This window comes from Eulemur rufifrons, chromosome 30, assembly GCF_041146395.1.
Source record: "Eulemur rufifrons isolate Redbay chromosome 30, OSU_ERuf_1, whole genome shotgun sequence".
In the NCBI taxonomy this organism is placed as follows: domain Eukaryota; kingdom Metazoa; phylum Chordata; class Mammalia; order Primates; family Lemuridae; genus Eulemur; species Eulemur rufifrons.
This window is the reverse complement of record NC_091012.1, coordinates 16,836,761-16,857,484: the sequence shown is the minus strand read 5'-3', so window position 1 is coordinate 16,857,484 and position 20,724 is coordinate 16,836,761. Positions and strand designations below refer to the sequence as shown.

The 20,724-nt window shown below is 40.7% G+C and overlaps 1 pseudogene; it reads left to right on the top strand.

The window, feature by feature from the left end:
• Positions 1 to 936: 936 nt before the first annotated feature.
• Positions 937 to 18,357, top strand: LOC138378799 (transcription initiation factor TFIID subunit 10-like; annotated as a pseudogene).
• The last annotated feature ends 2,367 nt before the right edge of the window (positions 18,358 to 20,724 follow it).

The window sequence follows — 20,724 nt, the reverse complement described above, 5'->3', positions numbered from 1 at the left end:
ACAGTCATAGGATTCTCAGTGCACTACCCAGTTAGCAGGGGCATGAGCTACAGGTGGCTTCTGAGAAGGACCCAGGAGACTCATGAATTCCCAGTGGATGCTTCCTGACCAGACCTCAGAATCTTCCATGTAAATGAGGAAGAAAACTGTCCCACCCAGCACCTTAGGCAGACCCTGCTTTATCAGTCAGGCATGGCACCTTGGGTGACTATTTCCTAAATGGAGGGAGAGGCAGTTCTGTGTGAACTTTCCTCATTAAGGTCATGAAGCTGTTGGTGTGTCCTCAAATGCAGCTTGTGGGTCAAAGATTACAGTGGGCCTGGGACAGGTGGGAGCCAGTCAACCAGGCCTCCCAAGGCACCTGGTACCCCTCCTAGCATGGATGGTCCTGGTTGGGGACATGGACAAGATAGAGAGCCCACAGGTGGGACCCTGGTCAGTGGTGGTGCTGGGTGTGGGTTGCAGGCAGCTTGGACAGGGCCCCCAGGTAGAGGGAGGAACCAGCCTTTCCTAGGGCAAGTCACTGCCCTCCTTGGGCCTCTGTTTCCTCATCTGGAAAATGTAGGGGTGATGAGCCTGTTGTGCATGGCTCACAGCGTCATTATGAAGTTCAAGGGAGGACAGGAATGTGAGGGTGCTTGTGCCTGGCTATTCCTCAGAGGGATGGTGGTGAGAACAATGATGACAGCTACATGACACTGAGTCCTCAGGAGATCCTGTGAGGTAAGTGTGGTTCCCATGCCACTCTCCAGATGAGGAACTGTCTCAGGGCGGCCAGGCTGCATGCCCAAGGTGACACAGTGAGTGAGTGTTGCAGTTGGGAGTGCATCTAGAATGAGAGCTCATGGAGTGATCATAGCATTGCACCAGCTGACTCAGGCCAGGTATCCAGGGCCCAAAGCCAGGGGGGCTGCGTTGTAACTTGGTGAGGGGAGGATGGTCTCACTGACCTTGTCCCTGACCCTAGCCGGTGGCCACCCTGGAGAGGAACCCCCAGAAACGTCAGATGCAGCAGCAAAGACTGAAGAAGGTGAGTGGGCTTGTGGCTGCAGGGAGTCAGAGGACAGGATTCTCCCTCCCAGCTGGAGGCCTCCACACCAAGAGAGCAGGGACCTTCCTGCCCTAGCTCTTCCCTCTTGCAGCCACGGTGCCTGAAATGCCTCCATCAGTGAGATCAGAGCGAGGGCCTGGAAGAGTATGGCAGTTTTGAGGCTGGGGGGACAGGTCTCAGGCTGGGGAGGGCAGGTCTGGAATTGAGGACAGGTCTGGGGTCGAGGAGGGCAGTTCTGGGTGGGGGACCGGTGTGGGGATGGGAGGGCAGGTGTGGGGTTCCCAGGTGGAGTGGTGTAGAATTTCAGGTGCCTGGGCGGTGTGGAGGGAAGGTCTGGCATTCCAATGGGAGCAAGGGGGGTGGTCAGTGGTTCCAAGCGTGGGGTCGGGAGAGCGGGAAGCTATCTGTGGTCTGGAGCCAGGCATGCCATGTATTCCAGGGGCCGGGGACTGGTGCTCACCCAGAGACTTACCTGCTGGCAGGCTCCCCACACCCATACCCCAGATGCTTGGCATCCTGAATAGTTCTGGATACTGGAAGTCCAAGATCAAGGTGCCAGCAGGATTGGTTTCCTTAGGGACCATGAGGGAAGGACCTGCTACAGGCCTCTGTCCCTGGCTTGTAGATGGCATTCTCTTCCCATGTCTTCTTGTGATCTTCCCCCTATATACTTGTGTCCAAATTTACTCTTCTTCTAAGAATATCTCTCATATTGAATTATGGCACACCCTAATTATCTCATTTTAAATTTATTACCTCTGTCAAGACCCTATCTCCAAATATAGTAACATTCTGAGGTACTGGGAGTTAAGACTTCACTATATGAATTTTTTTTTGGGGGGGTGCAACTTAGCTCATAACATCCCCCTATCTCTCCAACCATTCCTTAGAAAATAGTGCCCCTATTAACTGACACATTTATTGATTTAGTTTCTTAAAGTCTCTCTATTTAAACATCAACTCCAAAGGGCCAAATTCTTTATTTTGTTAACTGATGTATATCCTCTGCCTAGCTCACTGCCTGGAGACACAAAAACATTCATGAATTAGTGATGCATACTATGAAGCCATTGCAAATTACTCTGTAAAAAAAAAACCAAAAAAGCAATGGCAGAGAAAGATGTTCAAGATAGTGTTAAGTGAAGAAAGCAACTTACAAAAAAAACTCATAGGTAGCATAGTTTTATTTTAAAATTATGTACAAATAATTTATTTTTATTAAAATAAAACAGAGAAAGATGCAACAAAATGCTAATAGTAAGTAGCTCTTGGAATGTGATTATGATTTATTTTTCTCCTGTTTATGCTTTTTTCTAACTTCTCTACAGTGAATATATGTTACTTCTGTAAGAGGCAAAATGTAATAAAAATTATTAACACTTAGATTTTTTCTCATAGCTTTAATTGGCTGTTAAGAAAGAAAAAATATTATTTTTTTTTCTTTTCGGACAAGTTCTCACTCTGTTGCCTGAGTTAGAGAGCAATGGCCTCATCATAACTCACTGCAAACTTGAACTCCTGCAAGCAATTCTCCTACCTCAGCCTCCCAAGTAGCTGGGACTAAAGGCATGTGACACAATATCTGGATATTCTTTTCCATACTTTGTAGAGTCAGGGTCTTTTTATGTTGCTCAGGCTAGTTTGAACTCCTGGCCTCAAGTGATCTTCCCACCTTGGACTCCTAATGTGATAACATTACATTTATGATCTGCCATGCCATGCCATATGTTTCTTTTTCTGTGGATAGTGCTGGGAGGCACAGTGAGTGGTCAATCTCTTGAAGCCCAGTGGCTGGAAACATGGCCTATGGAATATGTCTAGTCTGGGTTCAAGCTCTCACTTGCCACTTTTTAGATTTTTCTTCTCAGGCATGTCTGCCACTCATACTGTCCTAGTATTTCATCTGTAAAATGGTGTAATATTGGTACTCACAGGACATGGGGCTGTCTCCAGTCTCTGGACCATCCTGGAATTTGATAATTTTGATCACATTGATTTGGAAATGTCAAGACGCCAAGGGTTGGAGATATGTCCCAGGTTTTGTTCCCCCTTTTTCTCTTTCAAAGGCAGGCCAAGCTATATCCAAATACCCCTCACATTGACTGGACACAGGGCCTGGACTAAGGTGAGATAACAAGACACTTGCCACAGGCACCAAATTTAAGGGTCACCAAAACCACTCAGTAATCATAATTTATATGTTGATGCAATATTTTTAAAAATAAAAATGATGTAAAAAATCAAAATGAAAAGTATGAACAAGAATCAACAATTTTAATAAAGACTGGATAAATATTACTTATTTTTCCTTTGCCTCAGGTACCAGTATGGTCAGCAAAGCACGACTTCTAGCCCACTGCCTGAAGGCGGTTGACCGTTAGTTATATAAATCCTTATTAAATGCTTTTTAATTATAACTAATTGTCCAAATTATCTTAAGACTCAGAAGCAGCAGTGCTCACTCTGTGATTGTTTGGCCTTCAGTCAAGTTCTTGTTAGGATGTCAGTAAGTAATGTATTTCTATGACCCTGTTTATTCCTTTCCCCTATACAGACACCTAATCACAATTGCTACCCACTCACAGATCTCTTACCTCATTAAGGACTCTGGGAGAAAAGTTTCTCCATATTCTTATATAGAAACATAAAATGCCAGCAAAGCATGATTCCTACCTAAAAGAGCACTAAGCAGAGTTGGCAGATGTTGCAGACTTTTCCCTAGACACTTCTGGGGAAAGACACACATACCTTGGCATGCTTTGCTTCAAAAAAAAAAAAAAGAAAAGAAAAAAAGAAAAAAATTAGCAATAGCAAACAGTCCTTTTATTCAATCTACTTCCTTAGAGAAGGAACAATCCTGAAATGGTGGGGTTAGGCAGGTCTTTTATCTCAGTGGAGGGCTTCCTGAGAGATATTCATATTACCATATCCTGGGGGTTCTGTGGGTTTTATAGTTTATGCATGTAAAGCAACTCAAAGTACACATCCACATTGCAGTTGCTAATTAAAAGTAACAATGAAAATTACATTTACAATCCTATTTTACATAGTGGTTTCATTTCACATAAGACTCTTCATTTGCTGAAACCATAGATTCTAAGTTCCTCTGTCAAAGTGATCCCTAGAAAAATGTGATGTTCTAGGTGTGTGAATTTTGGAAATTTTCCCTATTATTTGTTAGGGTGTGAGCTAGTGAATTTGGGTTTTAAAAAAGATTTCTCCAGACAAAGTTTAAGACAGAAAGAGGAAAAAATGGTTATTTTACTTTTTCCAGACAGGAAAAAGGGCCAACAGGAAAGAGGAAGAGGGAGAGTGTGTTGGCATAGAAGACCAGTTACTCAGACTGTTTACTTAGGAGTTGTAAAGAGAGTGAAGATTATTTATTGCTGTAGACAAATTAACAGGGTACTATGAATTGCTGCATCTGCTGTTTCTCTTTACTTAGTGGCAGGCAGATTAGAGAAGTGGCCATCTTTCCTTTGGAGACAGATTTATTGCTTGATTGTGATCTTGTCATTGATTCTGCCCTTGAGATATAGTTTAGGGCAGAAACTGAGGCCTGTGCCTAGCACATCTGCTGTCCACTCAGGAACTCCTTGAGGCTATAAGAAAACACATTCTAAAAGGCAGTGAGCTGGTGAATGTAAAGAGAAAGATTTATATTTCCTTTCTATCTGCTTGGATCATTTCAGATGTTGTGAAGATGGAACCCCATGGTGTTCCTGTCAGGAAGGAGAGAGGAGAGAGGAGAGAGAGAGAGAGAGAGAGAGAGAGAAAGCATGAGTGTGTACAAGTGCTCATATGATTTTTTATAGCCCTTACTATGGGTTAAATATTTTTTCTGTTATTTCACTAACAAGGCCATCCTTTCATTACTCTTCTTAGTTTGATTAATGTGTGTGTCATTTTTTAAAAAAGTAAGTTGAATATATTATATATGACCATGTATATTAAAAATATAAGTTGACATCAGAAAATAGATTTAACTTGTGGCAAATTTGTTTCTGGAAGCATCTGCAGAAATTTACATTCTTTCTACTTTCTAAAAAACCCAGAGTCCAAGGGGGAAAAGGGTTCTTTTGATGTCAGATAGTGCATAAGACTTAGATTTGATTACAATAGTGCTAGCATAACCCATTATAATGTGATGATCTGGTTACACTTCATAACAGTGATGAAACTGGTTTTGAGGTTTTGAGTTTTTTTCCTTCAGTTGAAGGAATGCTGCTCACCACACCTTCCCTACCTTCCCCATGTTCTTAGATTGATGGGTTCACTAGAGAAGTGAAACACATTGGGTATTATACTGCTGTGTTCTGACTACTCTGAGACCGCTATGCTATGAAGGATGTCTGACCAGTTCTAGATATGCTTGGAGGTGATCAGAAGATACTAGCAGTGGGTTGAGAAAAATTTTAGATTTCGTACAGCTCCTAGAAAAATGGAACTGGAAGCAAATAAACCATTATAAAGCAGAGAACAGTAAAGGGCCAGGAAGGCAAAAAAGAAGCTCCTAGTCTCTCTTAAAACTGCAGTTCCTTCCTTTAACTTGACTCACAAAATGCCCTGTTTGGAACTGTCATCACAGTGGACATTTGGGGCCAGAACTGACCTGTCCAATGAGCATAATCTTCCCTTGTGATATGGCAAACTGACACCCTTTTCATGTATTTTTCAGAGCATCATTTCAAATAAATTAGCACTCTCATCTCAACTGACTCACTTGGCAGCAACAAATCCACACACTGAGAAGAGAGAAGGCTGGAGAATATTTAAATAGTGGAAAGAGACAGTTAGAAGAGGAATTAGGCAGTTTATTAAAATACAAGTACCAGCACCATCAAATGCTCAATTTACTGAAAAAAAGTAGATTATGCTTTTTTGAAGTTGGGAATGAGAGAAATCAAGTTGCTCCTCAGCAAATCAGTTACAACAGTAATTTTAAACACTTTTGTTAACAGATGCCTTTGAGCATATGATGATAACTATAGACTCTCTGCCCAGAAAAAAAATGTACGTCTAACTTACATGCAAATCCTATTGTATTAAAATAACTGGTATGATAACAAAATGGAATTCAGTTAATAACAACACACGCACAATAAACCATATAATTCTGATCTCTTGGCCACCATAAAATCTTTCTTTCATCTGACATAAAGTTTCATTCTATAGAATGAAGTTTAAGTTTCTCTCCACTTTTTTAGTCCTCTTAGCTTAAGAAAAGATCATTAGAAACTCCTTGTATGTTTTCTATATGTGTTTGTAAATGGCTATGAAATTTTATTGTGATTATTCTTACTTTAAGCTAAAACTTCCCTGATATTTTCTTACAGATTGTGGCACAGAGTGCTAGTTGTCATACTTGTGCATTAGTCACCTTGTCTATGTGACTCTGTTTTCTGAGCCTCCCTTACAGCTAGGTATGGCCATGTACCTTAGCTTTAAGCTGATGATTTGTAAGCCCTGGGCTATGTGGACCTTCTGAGAAATCTTCCTCCTTCATCCCTTCCTCCCCCCTGCTGAGGAGATACATAGGTTCTGATCAGTAGAGTTCCTAAGCCCATAAAGCTGGTGATGTTGGGCAACACTGTCTGTTGACTCTCTTACTAGAACATAAATTTCATGAGAACAGGAACCTTGTAGATCTTGGTCAAAACAACATTCCCAGCACTTAAAAAGTGTGTCACATGTGCTATGGGTTCAGGTATTGAATGGTTACTGGATGAATGGATGAATGAACGAGTTTACTCCAGACCCATATAAACAAGATCACAGCTTCTTTGAAAAAATCAAACTCTCGCTTAGGCCAGGCACAGAGGCTTGTGCCTGTAACTGTAACACACTGGGAGTGGACATGGGAGGATTGCTTAAGGCCAGGAGTTTGAGAACAGGCTGGAAAACATAGTGAGACCCTTTATCTATCCAAAAAAAAATAGAAAAATTAGCCGGGTATGGTGGCCCATACCTGTAGTCCCAGCATTTTGGGAGGCTGAGGCAAAAGGTTTGCTTGAGCGCAGGAGTTTGACACTGCAATGAGCTATGATAATGCCACTGCACGCTAGCCTGGGCAAGAGAGTGAGACCATCTCTCAAAAAAGAAAAGAAAACACTTGCTTAATACAAATCACATTACTATATTTTCTTCCTCTTTGCTCTCCCAGACTTGCCACTGTCTTAGGATAGGTGCTTATTTTCTTAATGCTCTCCATTATTCCATTCCAACAATATGTTTTTTTGTTTTTTTTTTTCTTTTTTTTTTTTGAGACAGAGTCTCACTCTGTTGCCCGGGCTAGAGTGAGTGCCGTGGCTTCAGCCTAGCTCACAGCAACCTCAAACTCCTGGGCTCAAGCGATCCTCCTGCCTCATGCTCCTGAGTAGCTGGGACTACAGGCATGTGCCACCATGCCCGGCTAATTTTTTGTATATATATATTTTAGTTGTCCATATAATTTCTTTCTATTTTTAGTAGAGACGGGGTCTCACTCTTGCTCAGGCTGGTCTCGAACTCCTGACCTCGAGCGATCCACCCGCCTCGGCCTCCCAGAGTGCTAGGATTACAGGCGTGAGCCACCGCGCCCGGCCCCAACAATATGTTTTTAAATCTATTTTTATAAAAATGCTTCCCAATATCTTCCTGCTTAGTCAGTTTAAAACTCTTCAATTTTCCAGGTCATGTAATATCTATTTTTGTGTGTGTTTGTTGTTAAATGCAGACACTATTTTGTAACTTAAAATAGGCATCATCTCAAGTCTACAAGAACTATCCAATATGATATCTAATGACATTCCTAGGACTTCAGACATTATTGTTATTATTATCACAGAATGCAGTCACTAAATCCTAAGCATTTACTAACACTAGATATTAATTACTGAGACTGAACTTTGTTGAATCTTTTCCCATTCCACTGTGGTCTCCCACATTTCAACATATTACTGACTTTTGTTTTTAAACTTTACTTAAATATTTGAAATAGAATAGAATAAGAATAAATACTAATCATTCCTGCTTCCCTGACTTTTTCATTCTGTTGTATTTAAAAGTTAACACTCCTTCTGGCTCTTTTTGTGGTCTCATATGTGTGTATAAGGTTTGTAAATATTCACTTTTTGCCATTACATATAATTTTCTTATTTTTTTTACTCTTTTCCTGTTGTTTTTGCTACTTCTTTTAACTATTTGGGGTAAAATTAGTCCCATCTTCCACTTTTATGATATATCTATTTATACTTGAGCTCCTTAATTTTTGTTGAAATTTCTTTTCCATTGACCCACCTTTGAGGAAAGATATTATCTGTTTGGGTTCTTTTTTAGGTGTATTGATGTCTTGTGAAGTGTAGACTTCTCTATTTATCAACCTCTTTTTCTCAGAGTAGTTTTCCAAGTAGAAATCTATTAAAATAGAGAAACATAAAGGTCAGTGAGAGAGCTCTTCCTAAACCCCTCCTCTACCAGGAATGTCTTTATAGTCACATGGGTTTTTCTCCCTCCTTACTCTTGTATTTGTCCAAAGATAATGTATCCCTACTTTGGATTGCATCCACTTCTACCTTCTTGGGGACCTTGTGCCATTAATTCTTTTTTCTCCTCTAGCTTTAAGATTTTATTTTACTCTTGGCTCTTACCCTTTCACATAAACCATGCTCAATTTTTTATCTTGAAAAGAAACTTGCTTAATCATACATTTCCCTTCAACTAATACTAAATCTGTTTTCTCAGTCAAATGTTTGGGAAAAGAAACCCTCATTTTCTGTCTTCACTTTCTTACCTCTAATTCACTTCTTTCCCCATTGCCTGCCATCCAGCTCACTCACACACATCCCCAGTCACTGAATTGCCATAGCCAATGGCATCTGTAACCTTCCTCTCCTCCTGGTGACATTTGACTGTGTTCTTTAGGGTATTACATATCGAGTGCCTATTGAGCAAGCACTGTGCTAGGTGCTGCCATTACAGAAATGAGATGAGCAGATGTCATCCCCATTGTTATGGGACTCACTTGATCAGGTTTCATTGCTCAGTTTTGCAGGCTTCACTTAATCCCTCTTAACTTTGCCTATTCACCAAGTCTCTTTCCTTTCCAACCCCCATTATTATACACAACTTCTCATGGTAATCGCTTCTATACCCATGGCTTCAATCACTTTCTATATGCTCTAATGACAACACAATTTTAAATTGTTTTTTATTTAACAACATTATTTTAGACAAAATACCTCATTTGATAAAACAATAGATATGAAATTATTCTGTGAAAGTAATCACTTAAAAATATGACATACAACCGGGTGTGGCTCATGCCTGTAACCGTAACAATTTGGGTGCCTTAGATGGGAACATTGCTTGAGGCCAGGAGTTCAAAACCAGCCTGAGAAACATAACAAGATCTTGTCTCTAAACACACACACACAAAATACCAGGATATAGTGGCATATACCTGTAGTCTCAGCTACTCAGGAGGTTGGGGCAGGTGGGTCACTTAAGTCCAGAAATTTGAGGTTACAGTAAGCTATTGTGATGCCACTGCACTCTAGCCTAGACAATGGAGTGAGACCCTATGTCACAAAAACTGTGAGATGCTTAACATATAAATTTAAGGAAATTTTCCCAATTACTCTTAATGTTTGATTTATTATGTAATTTTTGAAAACATAAGTTGGGATGTCACAAAATGGATTCAGCCTACAGAGGTTTCAACCAGAGAATGCCATTTTAATGTGCCTTTTAGAGTCAAAAACTATCTCCATATCCTTCCACAAACCTATTCCTCTTCCTGCATTTTCTGTCTAGGAGAAAGGCACTGCCATCTACCCAGTCCCCAAAACTAAAGCCTTAGCTGCCGCTTTTGCCACCTACTTCTACTTTTCTTCCACACCAAATCACCAATCTTCCTACACTATCTCCTAAATGACCACAAATCCTTTGCCTCCACTTCAGTCACTGATGCCGCCTTTAGTTTAAATCCTCACTCCTCTCCTAGATGAACATAAAGTCTGTTGTCCTGTTGCTTCTTTCAATCCCTCCTTACTGTGCAAGTGACCTCACTACAAACACATCTGCTAGTGCCTCTTCAACCTTACAGGGTTCAATACCTCTCATTTTCAAGGATAAAATTAAAACTACCCCAACATCTAATTGGGGGTCAGAAACATCTAGGTTTGTATCCCAGATTCAAGCACTGTTCAGCAGTGTGACCTCAGATGACAGAACTCTCTAAGCCTCTGTTTTCTCATCTGCCTGAACTCACTGATGGTTGGGACTGTTTCATACCCACAGTGCCTGGCACATAGAAGGGGCTTAATGCATCCAGTTAAATGAAGGGAAAGCATTTTAAAGTTCACATCAAAAACTTATTCTCCTTTTTAAAGAGTACACTTGACTTTTTCCTTTATTTTCTAATAATCAGGGTCAGGCGCTTGTAGGAATCCAGATTGTCTGGGGACAAATCCTTGTCTCACCACCAGAGCAATCATGTGACCTTGGGGAAGGTACTGCCTTCTGCATGTCAATTTCTTCTGTATTAACAAAACCTAACATGTCATTGTTTGGGGGGTTAAATGAGTATACCACAGCTGGAATAGTATAGGGCACATAGTGCCTGCCAAATGTTAACTATTCATCTTCATGGAATCAGGACTGTGGTACCCCACGGTGTGATTTCCAATTTTGTATGAGGAAACTGTGTTTTATGTGTTGTTATTAGTAAAACAAGGAAAATCTGGAAACTGGTGCCTTGGAAGAAAGAAACAAAAGTGAGAAAAGGAAGTTGGTGAGTCCCAGCTATTCAGAGCTGGGAGGGATGAGCCTGATCCCTCTTTTATGGACAGTGAAGTGGAGGGTGATGTATCCTCAGGTCTCATTCAAGACACACAGCGGCAATCTTTATTGAGAGTAGGACCAGTTCCCTGGGTTTGTTATGGTCATGTGACAGGTGAAAACTAATACTTCTGGGAGTACAAGAGAACATTTAGTTACAAGAACAAATTTGGGTATCAGTTTGGTGAGCAAATGAAAGCTGTTGGACTCTGAAAAACTGAGTTGTTAATGGAACCAACCCTTTACTGACAGGGGCTTTCTATAGGGCACATTGATGAGGATGGCTTTGAGGAACAAATGCCCACTGTGGTTCCCACGGGACTGGAAAGTTCCCAGTAGCCAGGAATGAATAAAAACTGGAGTCCGGTACTCACCATGGGAGGGGTGGGGCAGGGAAGGGCAGGACATTGTGAGTCGTGTGCGTGGGCTCTGAGGTAGGCATGTTGGGGGGTGGGACTGTGCGTGTGATTGGTTCCTTGTAACCAAGTAACCACAGGACACATTCTGGTTGGCAAGTGCCTGCCAGGGCAAGTGGCCTTCAGTTAGGAGGTGGTGACAGAAGAGGAGAAAGTCTGACTGAGCTCTCTTCTAGCAGTGGCTGTGCCACTCAGTATTTTTTGGGATATTTACCCCTTTTAAATAAGCCCAGCTTCTCACTGCCCTAGCACACAAGTCAGCTCGGGGAAGGCAGCCACTGCCCTGGTTTGGGGGTGCGGCAGAGGCTGGAACCCTGCCCAGAGCAGGGCTGCAGGGTCAGCAGGCTGCCGAGAGAGAGAGGAGGATTCAGGGGCAAGCAAAGGTACAGGCAAAAGGCAACAAGGGGAAACAGCAGAGGCAGCCCCTGGGGAACATGCTGAGCTGTTGTGTGTCCCCCAATACCAGCCCCACATTGGGCTGGCGTATCCATGCTATTGAGATAGACTATGAGTCTGAGATCTACCTGGCGGCAGCCAGGAACATGGTGGCAGTGGCTTGTGCACCTGCTGCCATGGACTCTGCTGAACTGGATTCTGGAGGTGGTGAGGACCCCCACCTGCAGCACATCAGCGACAAAGGGATGCCCAAAGGTAGGGAGGTGGCACACCTCAGACACATCTGTGGCCTCTGCCTCCCCCAGCGTTCCCTGGGAGGCATCCACTACCTCAGGCTCCTTCCTACCTGGAGCTGCTTTTCAAGGGGTGGGTACCAGGGATGAAGGCTGGCTCTGCCTCATGTCCCCACCTTTTACCTTTTCCCAACCTTGTCTGGCCAGTTTCTTTCCTTCCTCCTGACCCAAATGCCCAGTTGCTGCCCCCTCTTTCCATTCCCCCAACCCCACATGGGAGCCTGCAGCCCACACCTCCTTTGGTCTGTAGCTCTCTTCATCATCCCATAGGAACTGATAAAAACTTTCTGGTATATTCTCTTCCATTTCTCAATGAACATTCATCTACCCCCACTTATGGAGTATTCCTCCCATTCTCTATCCTCCCCCATCCTAAGTGAAGGAGCCAGGGAAGGGCCTCATTGTTCCTTCCTCCCACTCATTAAGGTAGCTGATAGTCTGGATAGTTCACACCCAAATATTTGAGGTTTTCTTATTTAAATTCAAAATAGAAGTTGCCATAGGAGACTCTATATGGTATTCTTAATACAGGTTTTCTCTTGCCTTGAAGAAAGCTTTTTTTTTTTTCCTTCTAACTATAACTCAAACACAAAGAAAGAAATTTGGGAGCTGCTTAAAATAACTGAAAAGTGTGAAATGTTATTGCCAGAGCTGCAGAATTTTCTTTTAATATGAAGTAGTTTACCCATGGATTTGTGATTTCTTTAAAATTCTAACTTTGACACAGATATATCTTCAGTGACTTAAGACTTCATTTTCCTGCTCTAAAGGAGAGGTGGTGTAAAGGTTTGGGGGTTAAAATGCCAGACCCTGCCTGTAAAAGACTGTTTCCATGGCTCCCCTCCTCCAGCCCCCAGTAGAATCCTGTTCAAAGATAAGAATGTTGAGGTAAAAGTTCTTGAGACTCTAAACCACTGGGAGGGGGGAAATGGGAGGGAGAAAAGGAAGAAATATTTGAGGGTGTTTTTTTTTTTCATTTTTTTTTAATTTCAGCATATTATGGGGGTACAAAGGTTCAGGTTATGTATATTGCCCATGCCACCCAAGCCCCACGAGTCAGAGCTTCAAGCAGGTCCATTCCCCAGACAGTGCGCATCACACTCATTATATAGGTATACACCCATCCCCTCCCCACCTCCACATCTGCCCAACACCCGATTAGTGTTATTCCGAAATGTGCACTTGAGTTTTTACTTCTAGAATTTTGAAAGGAGATGAATCTAGCTAAAAATAATTTAGGATAACAAGGTGGTTTGTGAATAAAAACTAAGTCCTTTGAAATAGAAAACATTGTATCACAAAGATGTTTACATGTGACTGGCTTATTTTTTCATTTAAATGCCAGTGGCTTCATTGCTATAGAGGAAAAGCCTCAGAGGTCTTCTATTAAAACTTTGGTTAGACTCTTAATTCACTTAAAAGTTAGAATAATTAAGCCTCATGACATGAGGGATGTGCCTTTGCAATTGGGAAGTGCTGTACTCACTTTTCAGAATATTCAAAAATTGCAAAAGAATGAACAAATATATTATGTGAATTAATTGATTGTACCTTTATATACAAAGCATGTAAGTACTTTTGAAAATTTTTGCTCTGCTTGGTGGTTTAAAATAAGCCTGTGAGTGATTTTACAAAACAGTTAGTAGATAGGTAGCATAGGATGAGAGTCCAAAATAGTCTCTTTCGGCTGGGCGTGGTGGCTCACGCCTGTAATCCTAGCACTCTGGGAGGCCGAGGTGGGCGGATCGTTTGAGCTCAGGAGTTTGTGACCAGCCTGAGCAAGAGCGAGACCCCATCTCTACTAAAAATAGAAAGAAATTATATTGACAGCTAAAAATATATATAGAAAAAATTAGCCGGGCATGGTGGTGCATGCCTGTAGTCCCAGCTACTCGGGAGGCTGAGACAGGAGGATCGCTTGAGCTCAGGAGTTTGAGGTTGCTGTGAGCTAGGCTGACGCCACGGCACTCACTCTAGCCTGGGCAACAGAGTGAGACTCTGTCTCAAAAAAAAAAAAAAAAACAAAACAACAACAAAAAAAAACAAAATAGTCTCTTTCTATCATTCTTTAGGATGTACAACACATTTTCATGTACATCTTATTTGGCCCTTCCAAATACAAATATAGCCTGTGTATATTCTCTCTATATTTCTGATGAAGAAACAAGGACTTAAAGATCTGAAATGACTGTGTAAGACAGCTACTGAACCACACAAAAGTTCTAAGTCCTCAGACTGGCATGGAGGTGGCAGATATGCCAAATTTGGTTCTTAAAAAACTTTAAAAGCTGAGGAATGCATCATATCAATATTTTACCCAGCTATTTTTTAAAAAAAATTTTAGAGACAGATTTTGCTATATTGCTCCACCTGGTCATGAAATCCTAGCCTCAAGCAATCCTCCCTCTTCAGCTTCCAAAAGTGATGGAATTACAGGTGTGAACCACCATGCTTGGCTTGCATTGTTGGAAAGTACTTAAGTGTATAGCAATGGACTTGTAAAATAAACTGGTACATCCACACAAAGGAGATCTATGAGCTATAAAAATAATAATATCTCTCTTTAATGCTATGGAGTCATCACTAGGATAAGTTATATGAAAAAGCAAGGGGGGAACATATATTAACTTACATGAAAGAAAGCAGGGGAAATGTGTGTGTGTTTATTTAAATAAAAAAAACACTGAAAGGAATTTTTGTGTGCCTGTGACTGTTTTTCTTTTAACTTTAGTAGGTAGCCAAAGTGAATATTTGCCCAAGATATTGTTTTGGTATGGGTTTTCCAATGAATGTCAAATATTTTCTTTTTGCTTTTGAGTTAGTGTAACCTTTTTTTTTAATTTATTGTGCATTATATAGTATATATATTGCTCTTGCATTTCATTAACTCCTTACAATGTTTTGATTTAGGTAGTATAGAAATTATACCTGTTTTACATACGAGAAGACAGGCTCTGAGAAGTATAAATTGAGTTTCCAAGATTTTAAATAAGACTCAGTAGATCAAGAATGTAACTTGCAGACACATGGTATATAGAAACAAAATTAATAGAATCACTTATATGGGCCTCTTTGGATATTACATTTTTTCTCACCTTTTTTAGTGTATTAAGGTAATTAAGCTTTAGGGTTAAAACAGTAACATTAGATAATAAATGAAACAGAGGTACTAGTAACGCAGAAATGTTCTTAAAAGTCTAAGAAATAGAGTTAAGTGCTCTTAAGGGATATATGAAGGATGAAAGGCATACTACATTATATGACTTGTCACAGCTCAGTCACAGTCACTAAAACAAATTGAGGATTAAAAAAGTTAAGGCAAGATTGAGAGTTGATGGAGAGACAGATAAAAAATTGAGAGACTTATAATATTTGTGTTATGGGCCATAAAACTAATACAATGTGCAGTATAGGGATGACAGAGCAGGTCAGTAAATGCAGTGAGCCTTTACATAAATGGGTGCCCAGCAGTTGGCCCAGAAACTGCTTCTATTTAATTGGGATATACTGCAATCAATGTTGAACTCAATCTCTTTCTCTGAAATGTGCTGGTTCTTTGATTAATTTCTTGGTCACTGCCCTCTCCCTTTAATATTTTGCAAGGAAAATTATTTCTCGATAGTTTACAATTGTATAATTTTAACACTGTTAGCCTTTAATAATGCATTTCATTTATTCTAAGTTACATGTATTTTTACATTTTAACATCTGTGCAATTGAGATGGATCTTACGACTAATAGAATCTTAGAGGAAAAGCAGTATTTAACGTTAGTGAGGTGTCTTACAGACTTTTTCCTCTGAGGGATGTTTATCTTAATTAATTAGTTTATTGTTTCCTCTCATGACAACTTTTATTATCCCACATGATGGTAAAGTTTGTCTTATGGAAATTCAATAATCTGTTTTGTAGTCTCACTTAAATAGGAGATTATCCCACTTTGGTGACCTGCAGGCATAGGTAGGATCAAAATTTTTTAGAAGTCGTTCTATGACCTGCTCCAGAAGATAATTTTGATGAATCCCCAAATTAATCATGCTGTGGGAAGAAAAACATGAGAGTTTAGCTTTGGATATTGAGGACAAAATGAAAAACCTCACTTTCTGTTATGACAGTGTTCCTGTAGATTAGAAAATTAAACTTTTTATGCAGCCCTCTTAAGTCTGCCATGATGAATATCCCAGATACATCACAGCTAAATAAAGGAGTTCATTTATTGAATGGAGTTAAAATTAGCCTTTGATTATCTAAAGATTGCTTGCCAAAAACCACCCTCTTTGTTTTTAGCATATTTGATATATTGAGCTGGTGTCTGACAGTAATTGGCCACAGCATCACTTGCTACTTGAGACTGATCCTGAAATGTGCTAGTCATAACAGCATAGAGGAGGGTGATAGTGTTCCTATTTGATAAGTACAAGGAGGAGGTCATGTAGATGATTCCTCTACTAGTTGCATCAGATTATTCAGGTACAAGTTAAAAAAAAAAGTAGTTGCATAGCCTAGTTTTAGTCTACATGTATGGAAAGATTCAACCACATTGGATTTCGTAGTAGAATTTTTATATTGTTGCCACCATATTTCTTCATATTTATTACTACACACTTCTTTCAAGACTGCTAAAAGTGATTAAAATTAATGTGTAGCTATTTTTTAGACAGAATCTCACTGTATCATCCTGGCTGGAGTGCAGTGCTGTAATCATAGCTCACTGCAGCCTTGAACTTATGGGCTCAGATGATCCTCTTGTATCAGCCTCCAAAAGTGCTGGATTACAGGCATGAGCCCGTATGCCTGTAATCACAATGTGTAGCTGTTTTTAAAAGCATCTTTTTCATTCTTCTAAATTATCATGTCTTTTTCCTCTTCTTCCTCTACAGATTCAACTTTGGAATCAAATCCAGCTGACCATCCAAGGGCAGGAGCAATTTTTCTGAGCAAATCTAAAAATGGATGGTAAGACAATATTTTTTTCCTCCAAGAAAAGACTAAAAACTGTTTTTGTTTTATGGAATGCCTTATAGAAAGTATTTAGAAGAACTCATAATTACTTCAAAATTTTCAAATTTTCTTTTATTCATCTGTCATTTCGACATTTGATACACTTGCCTTTATTTGTCCCTGTTTCACTGCGAACATCTAGACTTTCTGTTTATACAATTTGCCACCTCTTTATGAACACAATAGGCCCCATGATTTAGAAGTGGTCATAGATTTATCCCCATCTCTCCATATTTCTTTACCCTTCTTGCCCTGCTCCAAAGAACACACTTTAAAGATGAATGATGGGATTTAGCCTGCAGTTAGGTTTTTATTTGAACAAATGAAAAAAACTCAGTTGTTTACATGTGGGGATTGAACTATGATTTTGGCCTCTTTTAACACAGTGATCTAACCAGATGATCTTGTCACATCCACATCTGTCCTGCTCAGAAATTTAAGCTTTTCGAAACCTTTTCACCCTAATGTAATATAAACATGCGCTGAGGTATTTCCCAGAGGTTGGCCTCAGCAAGTGAAACTACTGCCAATTTTCCAAGTCCTGCTTGTTTTAGGATGAGAATCAAAACCCTAGGACTGTTCTGCACTCCTGCTTATTTATCTTAATGTTATGTTAAATCTTAGTTTATTTGCTAAAAATCCATCTACAACCAGGTTTTTCAGTTGATCTCAACAGCAAGAATACAAGAAGTGAGGGTTGTATTACATAAGAATATTAGAAGTTGGCCTCTCCCAGGGGTCATAGGAGCTGCAGCGACTCTAACGCAGACCGACCTGGCTCCAGCCTCCGCCGCTTTGGCCCCAGGCCCGGCGCCCCAGCTGTGTGTTGGTCCCAGCTCCCACAGCGCTGCCCACTGGTGCCGCCCCGCCGCAGAGAACAAGACCAGCCCTGCAGGGCCAGCAGGGGGACCCGGGGCTGGAGCCACGGCTGGGGACACCAGGTCCTTGGCTGCGCAGGCGGGACCAGCCCAGCGGGGCGGCTCAGGTGTGGGCGGGCGGCGCGGTTTACCTACTGCGGAGCGCCGCGGCGGAGACGCAAAGCCTGCGGTGTCCAGCCCGCCTCTGCTGGACTTCTTAATGCAGCGGGAGGATTACTCGCCCAGGGTCCCTGATGCAGTGACTGGTTACTACCTGAACCCTGCTGGCTTTGAGGCCTCAGACCCACACATAATTGGGCTCATCTCCCTAGCTGCCCAGAAATTCATCGCAGATATTGCCAACGATGCCCTACAGCACTGCAAAATGAAGGGCACAGCCTCCGGCAGCTCCCGGAGCAAGAGCAAGGACTGCAAGTCCACTGGAACCACAGAGGACCTGGCCCTGCCCTCAGCGAGTATGGCATCAATGCAAAGAAGCCCCACTACTTCACCTGGGCCACCTGACCTAATTGTGCTTGTCTATCCCATGTCCCCACACCAGTCTGTTTTCATAATAAACTGGATTGTGACCAAAAAAAAGGAATGCAGCACAATAAAAAATAGGGGTTTCTTTTTTTCCCCTATCCTTCAGAAATGAAGAAATTGGGTGTCTGCCTATACTGCATTTCCACAGTTTGTGTGTACTTTGCCTGTCTTGAACCAATCATTTCTGGTTAGGATTGCTGTATTTCTCCGTTTCTTGCAGAGCCGTGAGCTTCTCTCATGTAGAGTGTGTGGAAACAGAAGAAAACTATCCCATCCCCCCATCTCTTCAGTGGTGAGAAATGTGTGCCTAAAATGCCATCCAGCCTCAGAGGAGGAGGCAGTGTGGGAAACAAAGTGCAGCCAAAGTCCCTCTTGGAGCATTATTCTTCTGACCTTTGGTACAACAAAATTATTTTGTGTTCTGTAGGTACCATGTTCAATGCAGTTAGCACACTCATTTTAAAATTTCAATGTCAGCCAGGTTACTTTCCAGTTATGTAAAGGCCAATTTATTTTTCAGTGACATATTAGTACATCACCAATGAGGATGCTTCCAGGGATTCAGATGCATCTAGGGATTGGTGCCTGACCAGAGACTGGTTCTTAAGAGCTGTCCGCTGGTAGATACTGGTAATTAAAGTAAGCTGTGTGTCAATGTAGAATTAGAAGATACTACTGGGTAGTGGTTCCAATATGCAACAGGTTTACTTTTTGATTAGCTAAATTTCTCATCTGGCCTAATTTGTTTTGCTCTTTTCTACATGGGGATTCTTTCATTTGTATGTAATAGACTTTCATTTATTTCTTATTTATTTTAAAACAGGATCTTCCTCTGTGTGACCCAGGCTAGAGTGTAGTGGTGTCATCATAGCTCATTGCAACTTCAAATTCCTGGGCTTGAGCAATCCTCCTGCATCAGCCTCCCAAGTAGCTGGGACTACAGGCATGCCTGGCTAATTTTTCTGATTTTTTGTAGGGATGGGGTGTCCCTGTTGTTCAGGCTGGTCCCAAACTCCTGGCCTCAAGTGATCCTGCTGCCTCGGCCTCCTTTGCAAAGTGCTAGGAGTACAGGTGTGAGCCATTGCACCTGGCCTGCATATAATAGAATATCTGTTAAATCAAAAAGTAAAACTAACATTTTAGACTTTACTTTATGACATTCATCTTGTGAGGTGAATTGAATTATAAAGTTTGCAGAAAATTATTTTTAAAAGAATGGAATTTTATCTGATTTTGTATAATGGTAATTCATCAGATAATTAGCAACTACTTTTACTCTATGACATTTGTATCAGAATTGATCAGTTTTTTTATATTATTTTGAGGGCAAGAAAAGAGGAAGAGCAACCATTTAAAGCATGTAAATAAACACTTGAAAACTTAAAACATTAATAGTTTGAATTAAAAGTATGTCTGTCATGATTCCTTAAAAATATAAAGGGGAACACATACTGTTAGCATGGAACTCTTTTTTGTGGATTTTCTAAATCTCTTCTATTTTCCTAAATATCAAATTTATGTGGAAAAACCTTTGACTGAGTGTGCCAATTTTTTAAGGGTTTCTAAAATTTCAGCTAAATTTCAATAACTTGGTTGTGGTATAAAGATCTGCCTTAAACATTTTTCCCTTAATTATTTAGACTTATTTTTTAATCAAAGTAACAGTGATAATAGCTAAGTTCATTTTTAGCGCTCTCTGCTGATTTCCCGTCATAGCAGGTAAAAGCTGAGCTTCCTCACTCCACCATGACCTTATTTCCCTCCCTCCATTTCCTTGACATGTATCACATTTTGTATTAAATCAGTAATTAATATTTGCATTATTATGACTATGCAAATATTGTTTGTTGTTGAGTCATACAGTTTTCTTGCTGTTCTTCTTCTGAACACCCTTCATTCTTTCTCTTAAATATTTCTGAAATCTCAGCATCTCACTTCTCCCAGACAATCCCCTTTTCTTAGCCTACATTAGCTCACACAACCAAATAAGTAGTCACCGGCTGGTCTCCCTGCTTTCACATTCTTCTATTTCTTGTGGAATTAATTTCCTGACTATATTTATTTGCCTGTTTTCTAACAGCTATTAATCCCCCAAATTTTGTGACATTTGTCACATGCCCATCTAAATATTTTCCATCTACTAAAATATATCTGTTTCATTTTTCTCTTGGAGACAACTCCTCTCAGCCTTTTGTCATTCTCCTCCAGTATGGACTGCTTTGTTTTGCTAGTCCTGCTTTGTTAGCCTGTTTTTCTGGGACATATCTTTGAAGTCCTCTGAGATCTCACATAATGGCTCTCTTGTGTCGTATCCCCTGTGCCATAGGTTCTGTGTTTCCCGTGTCT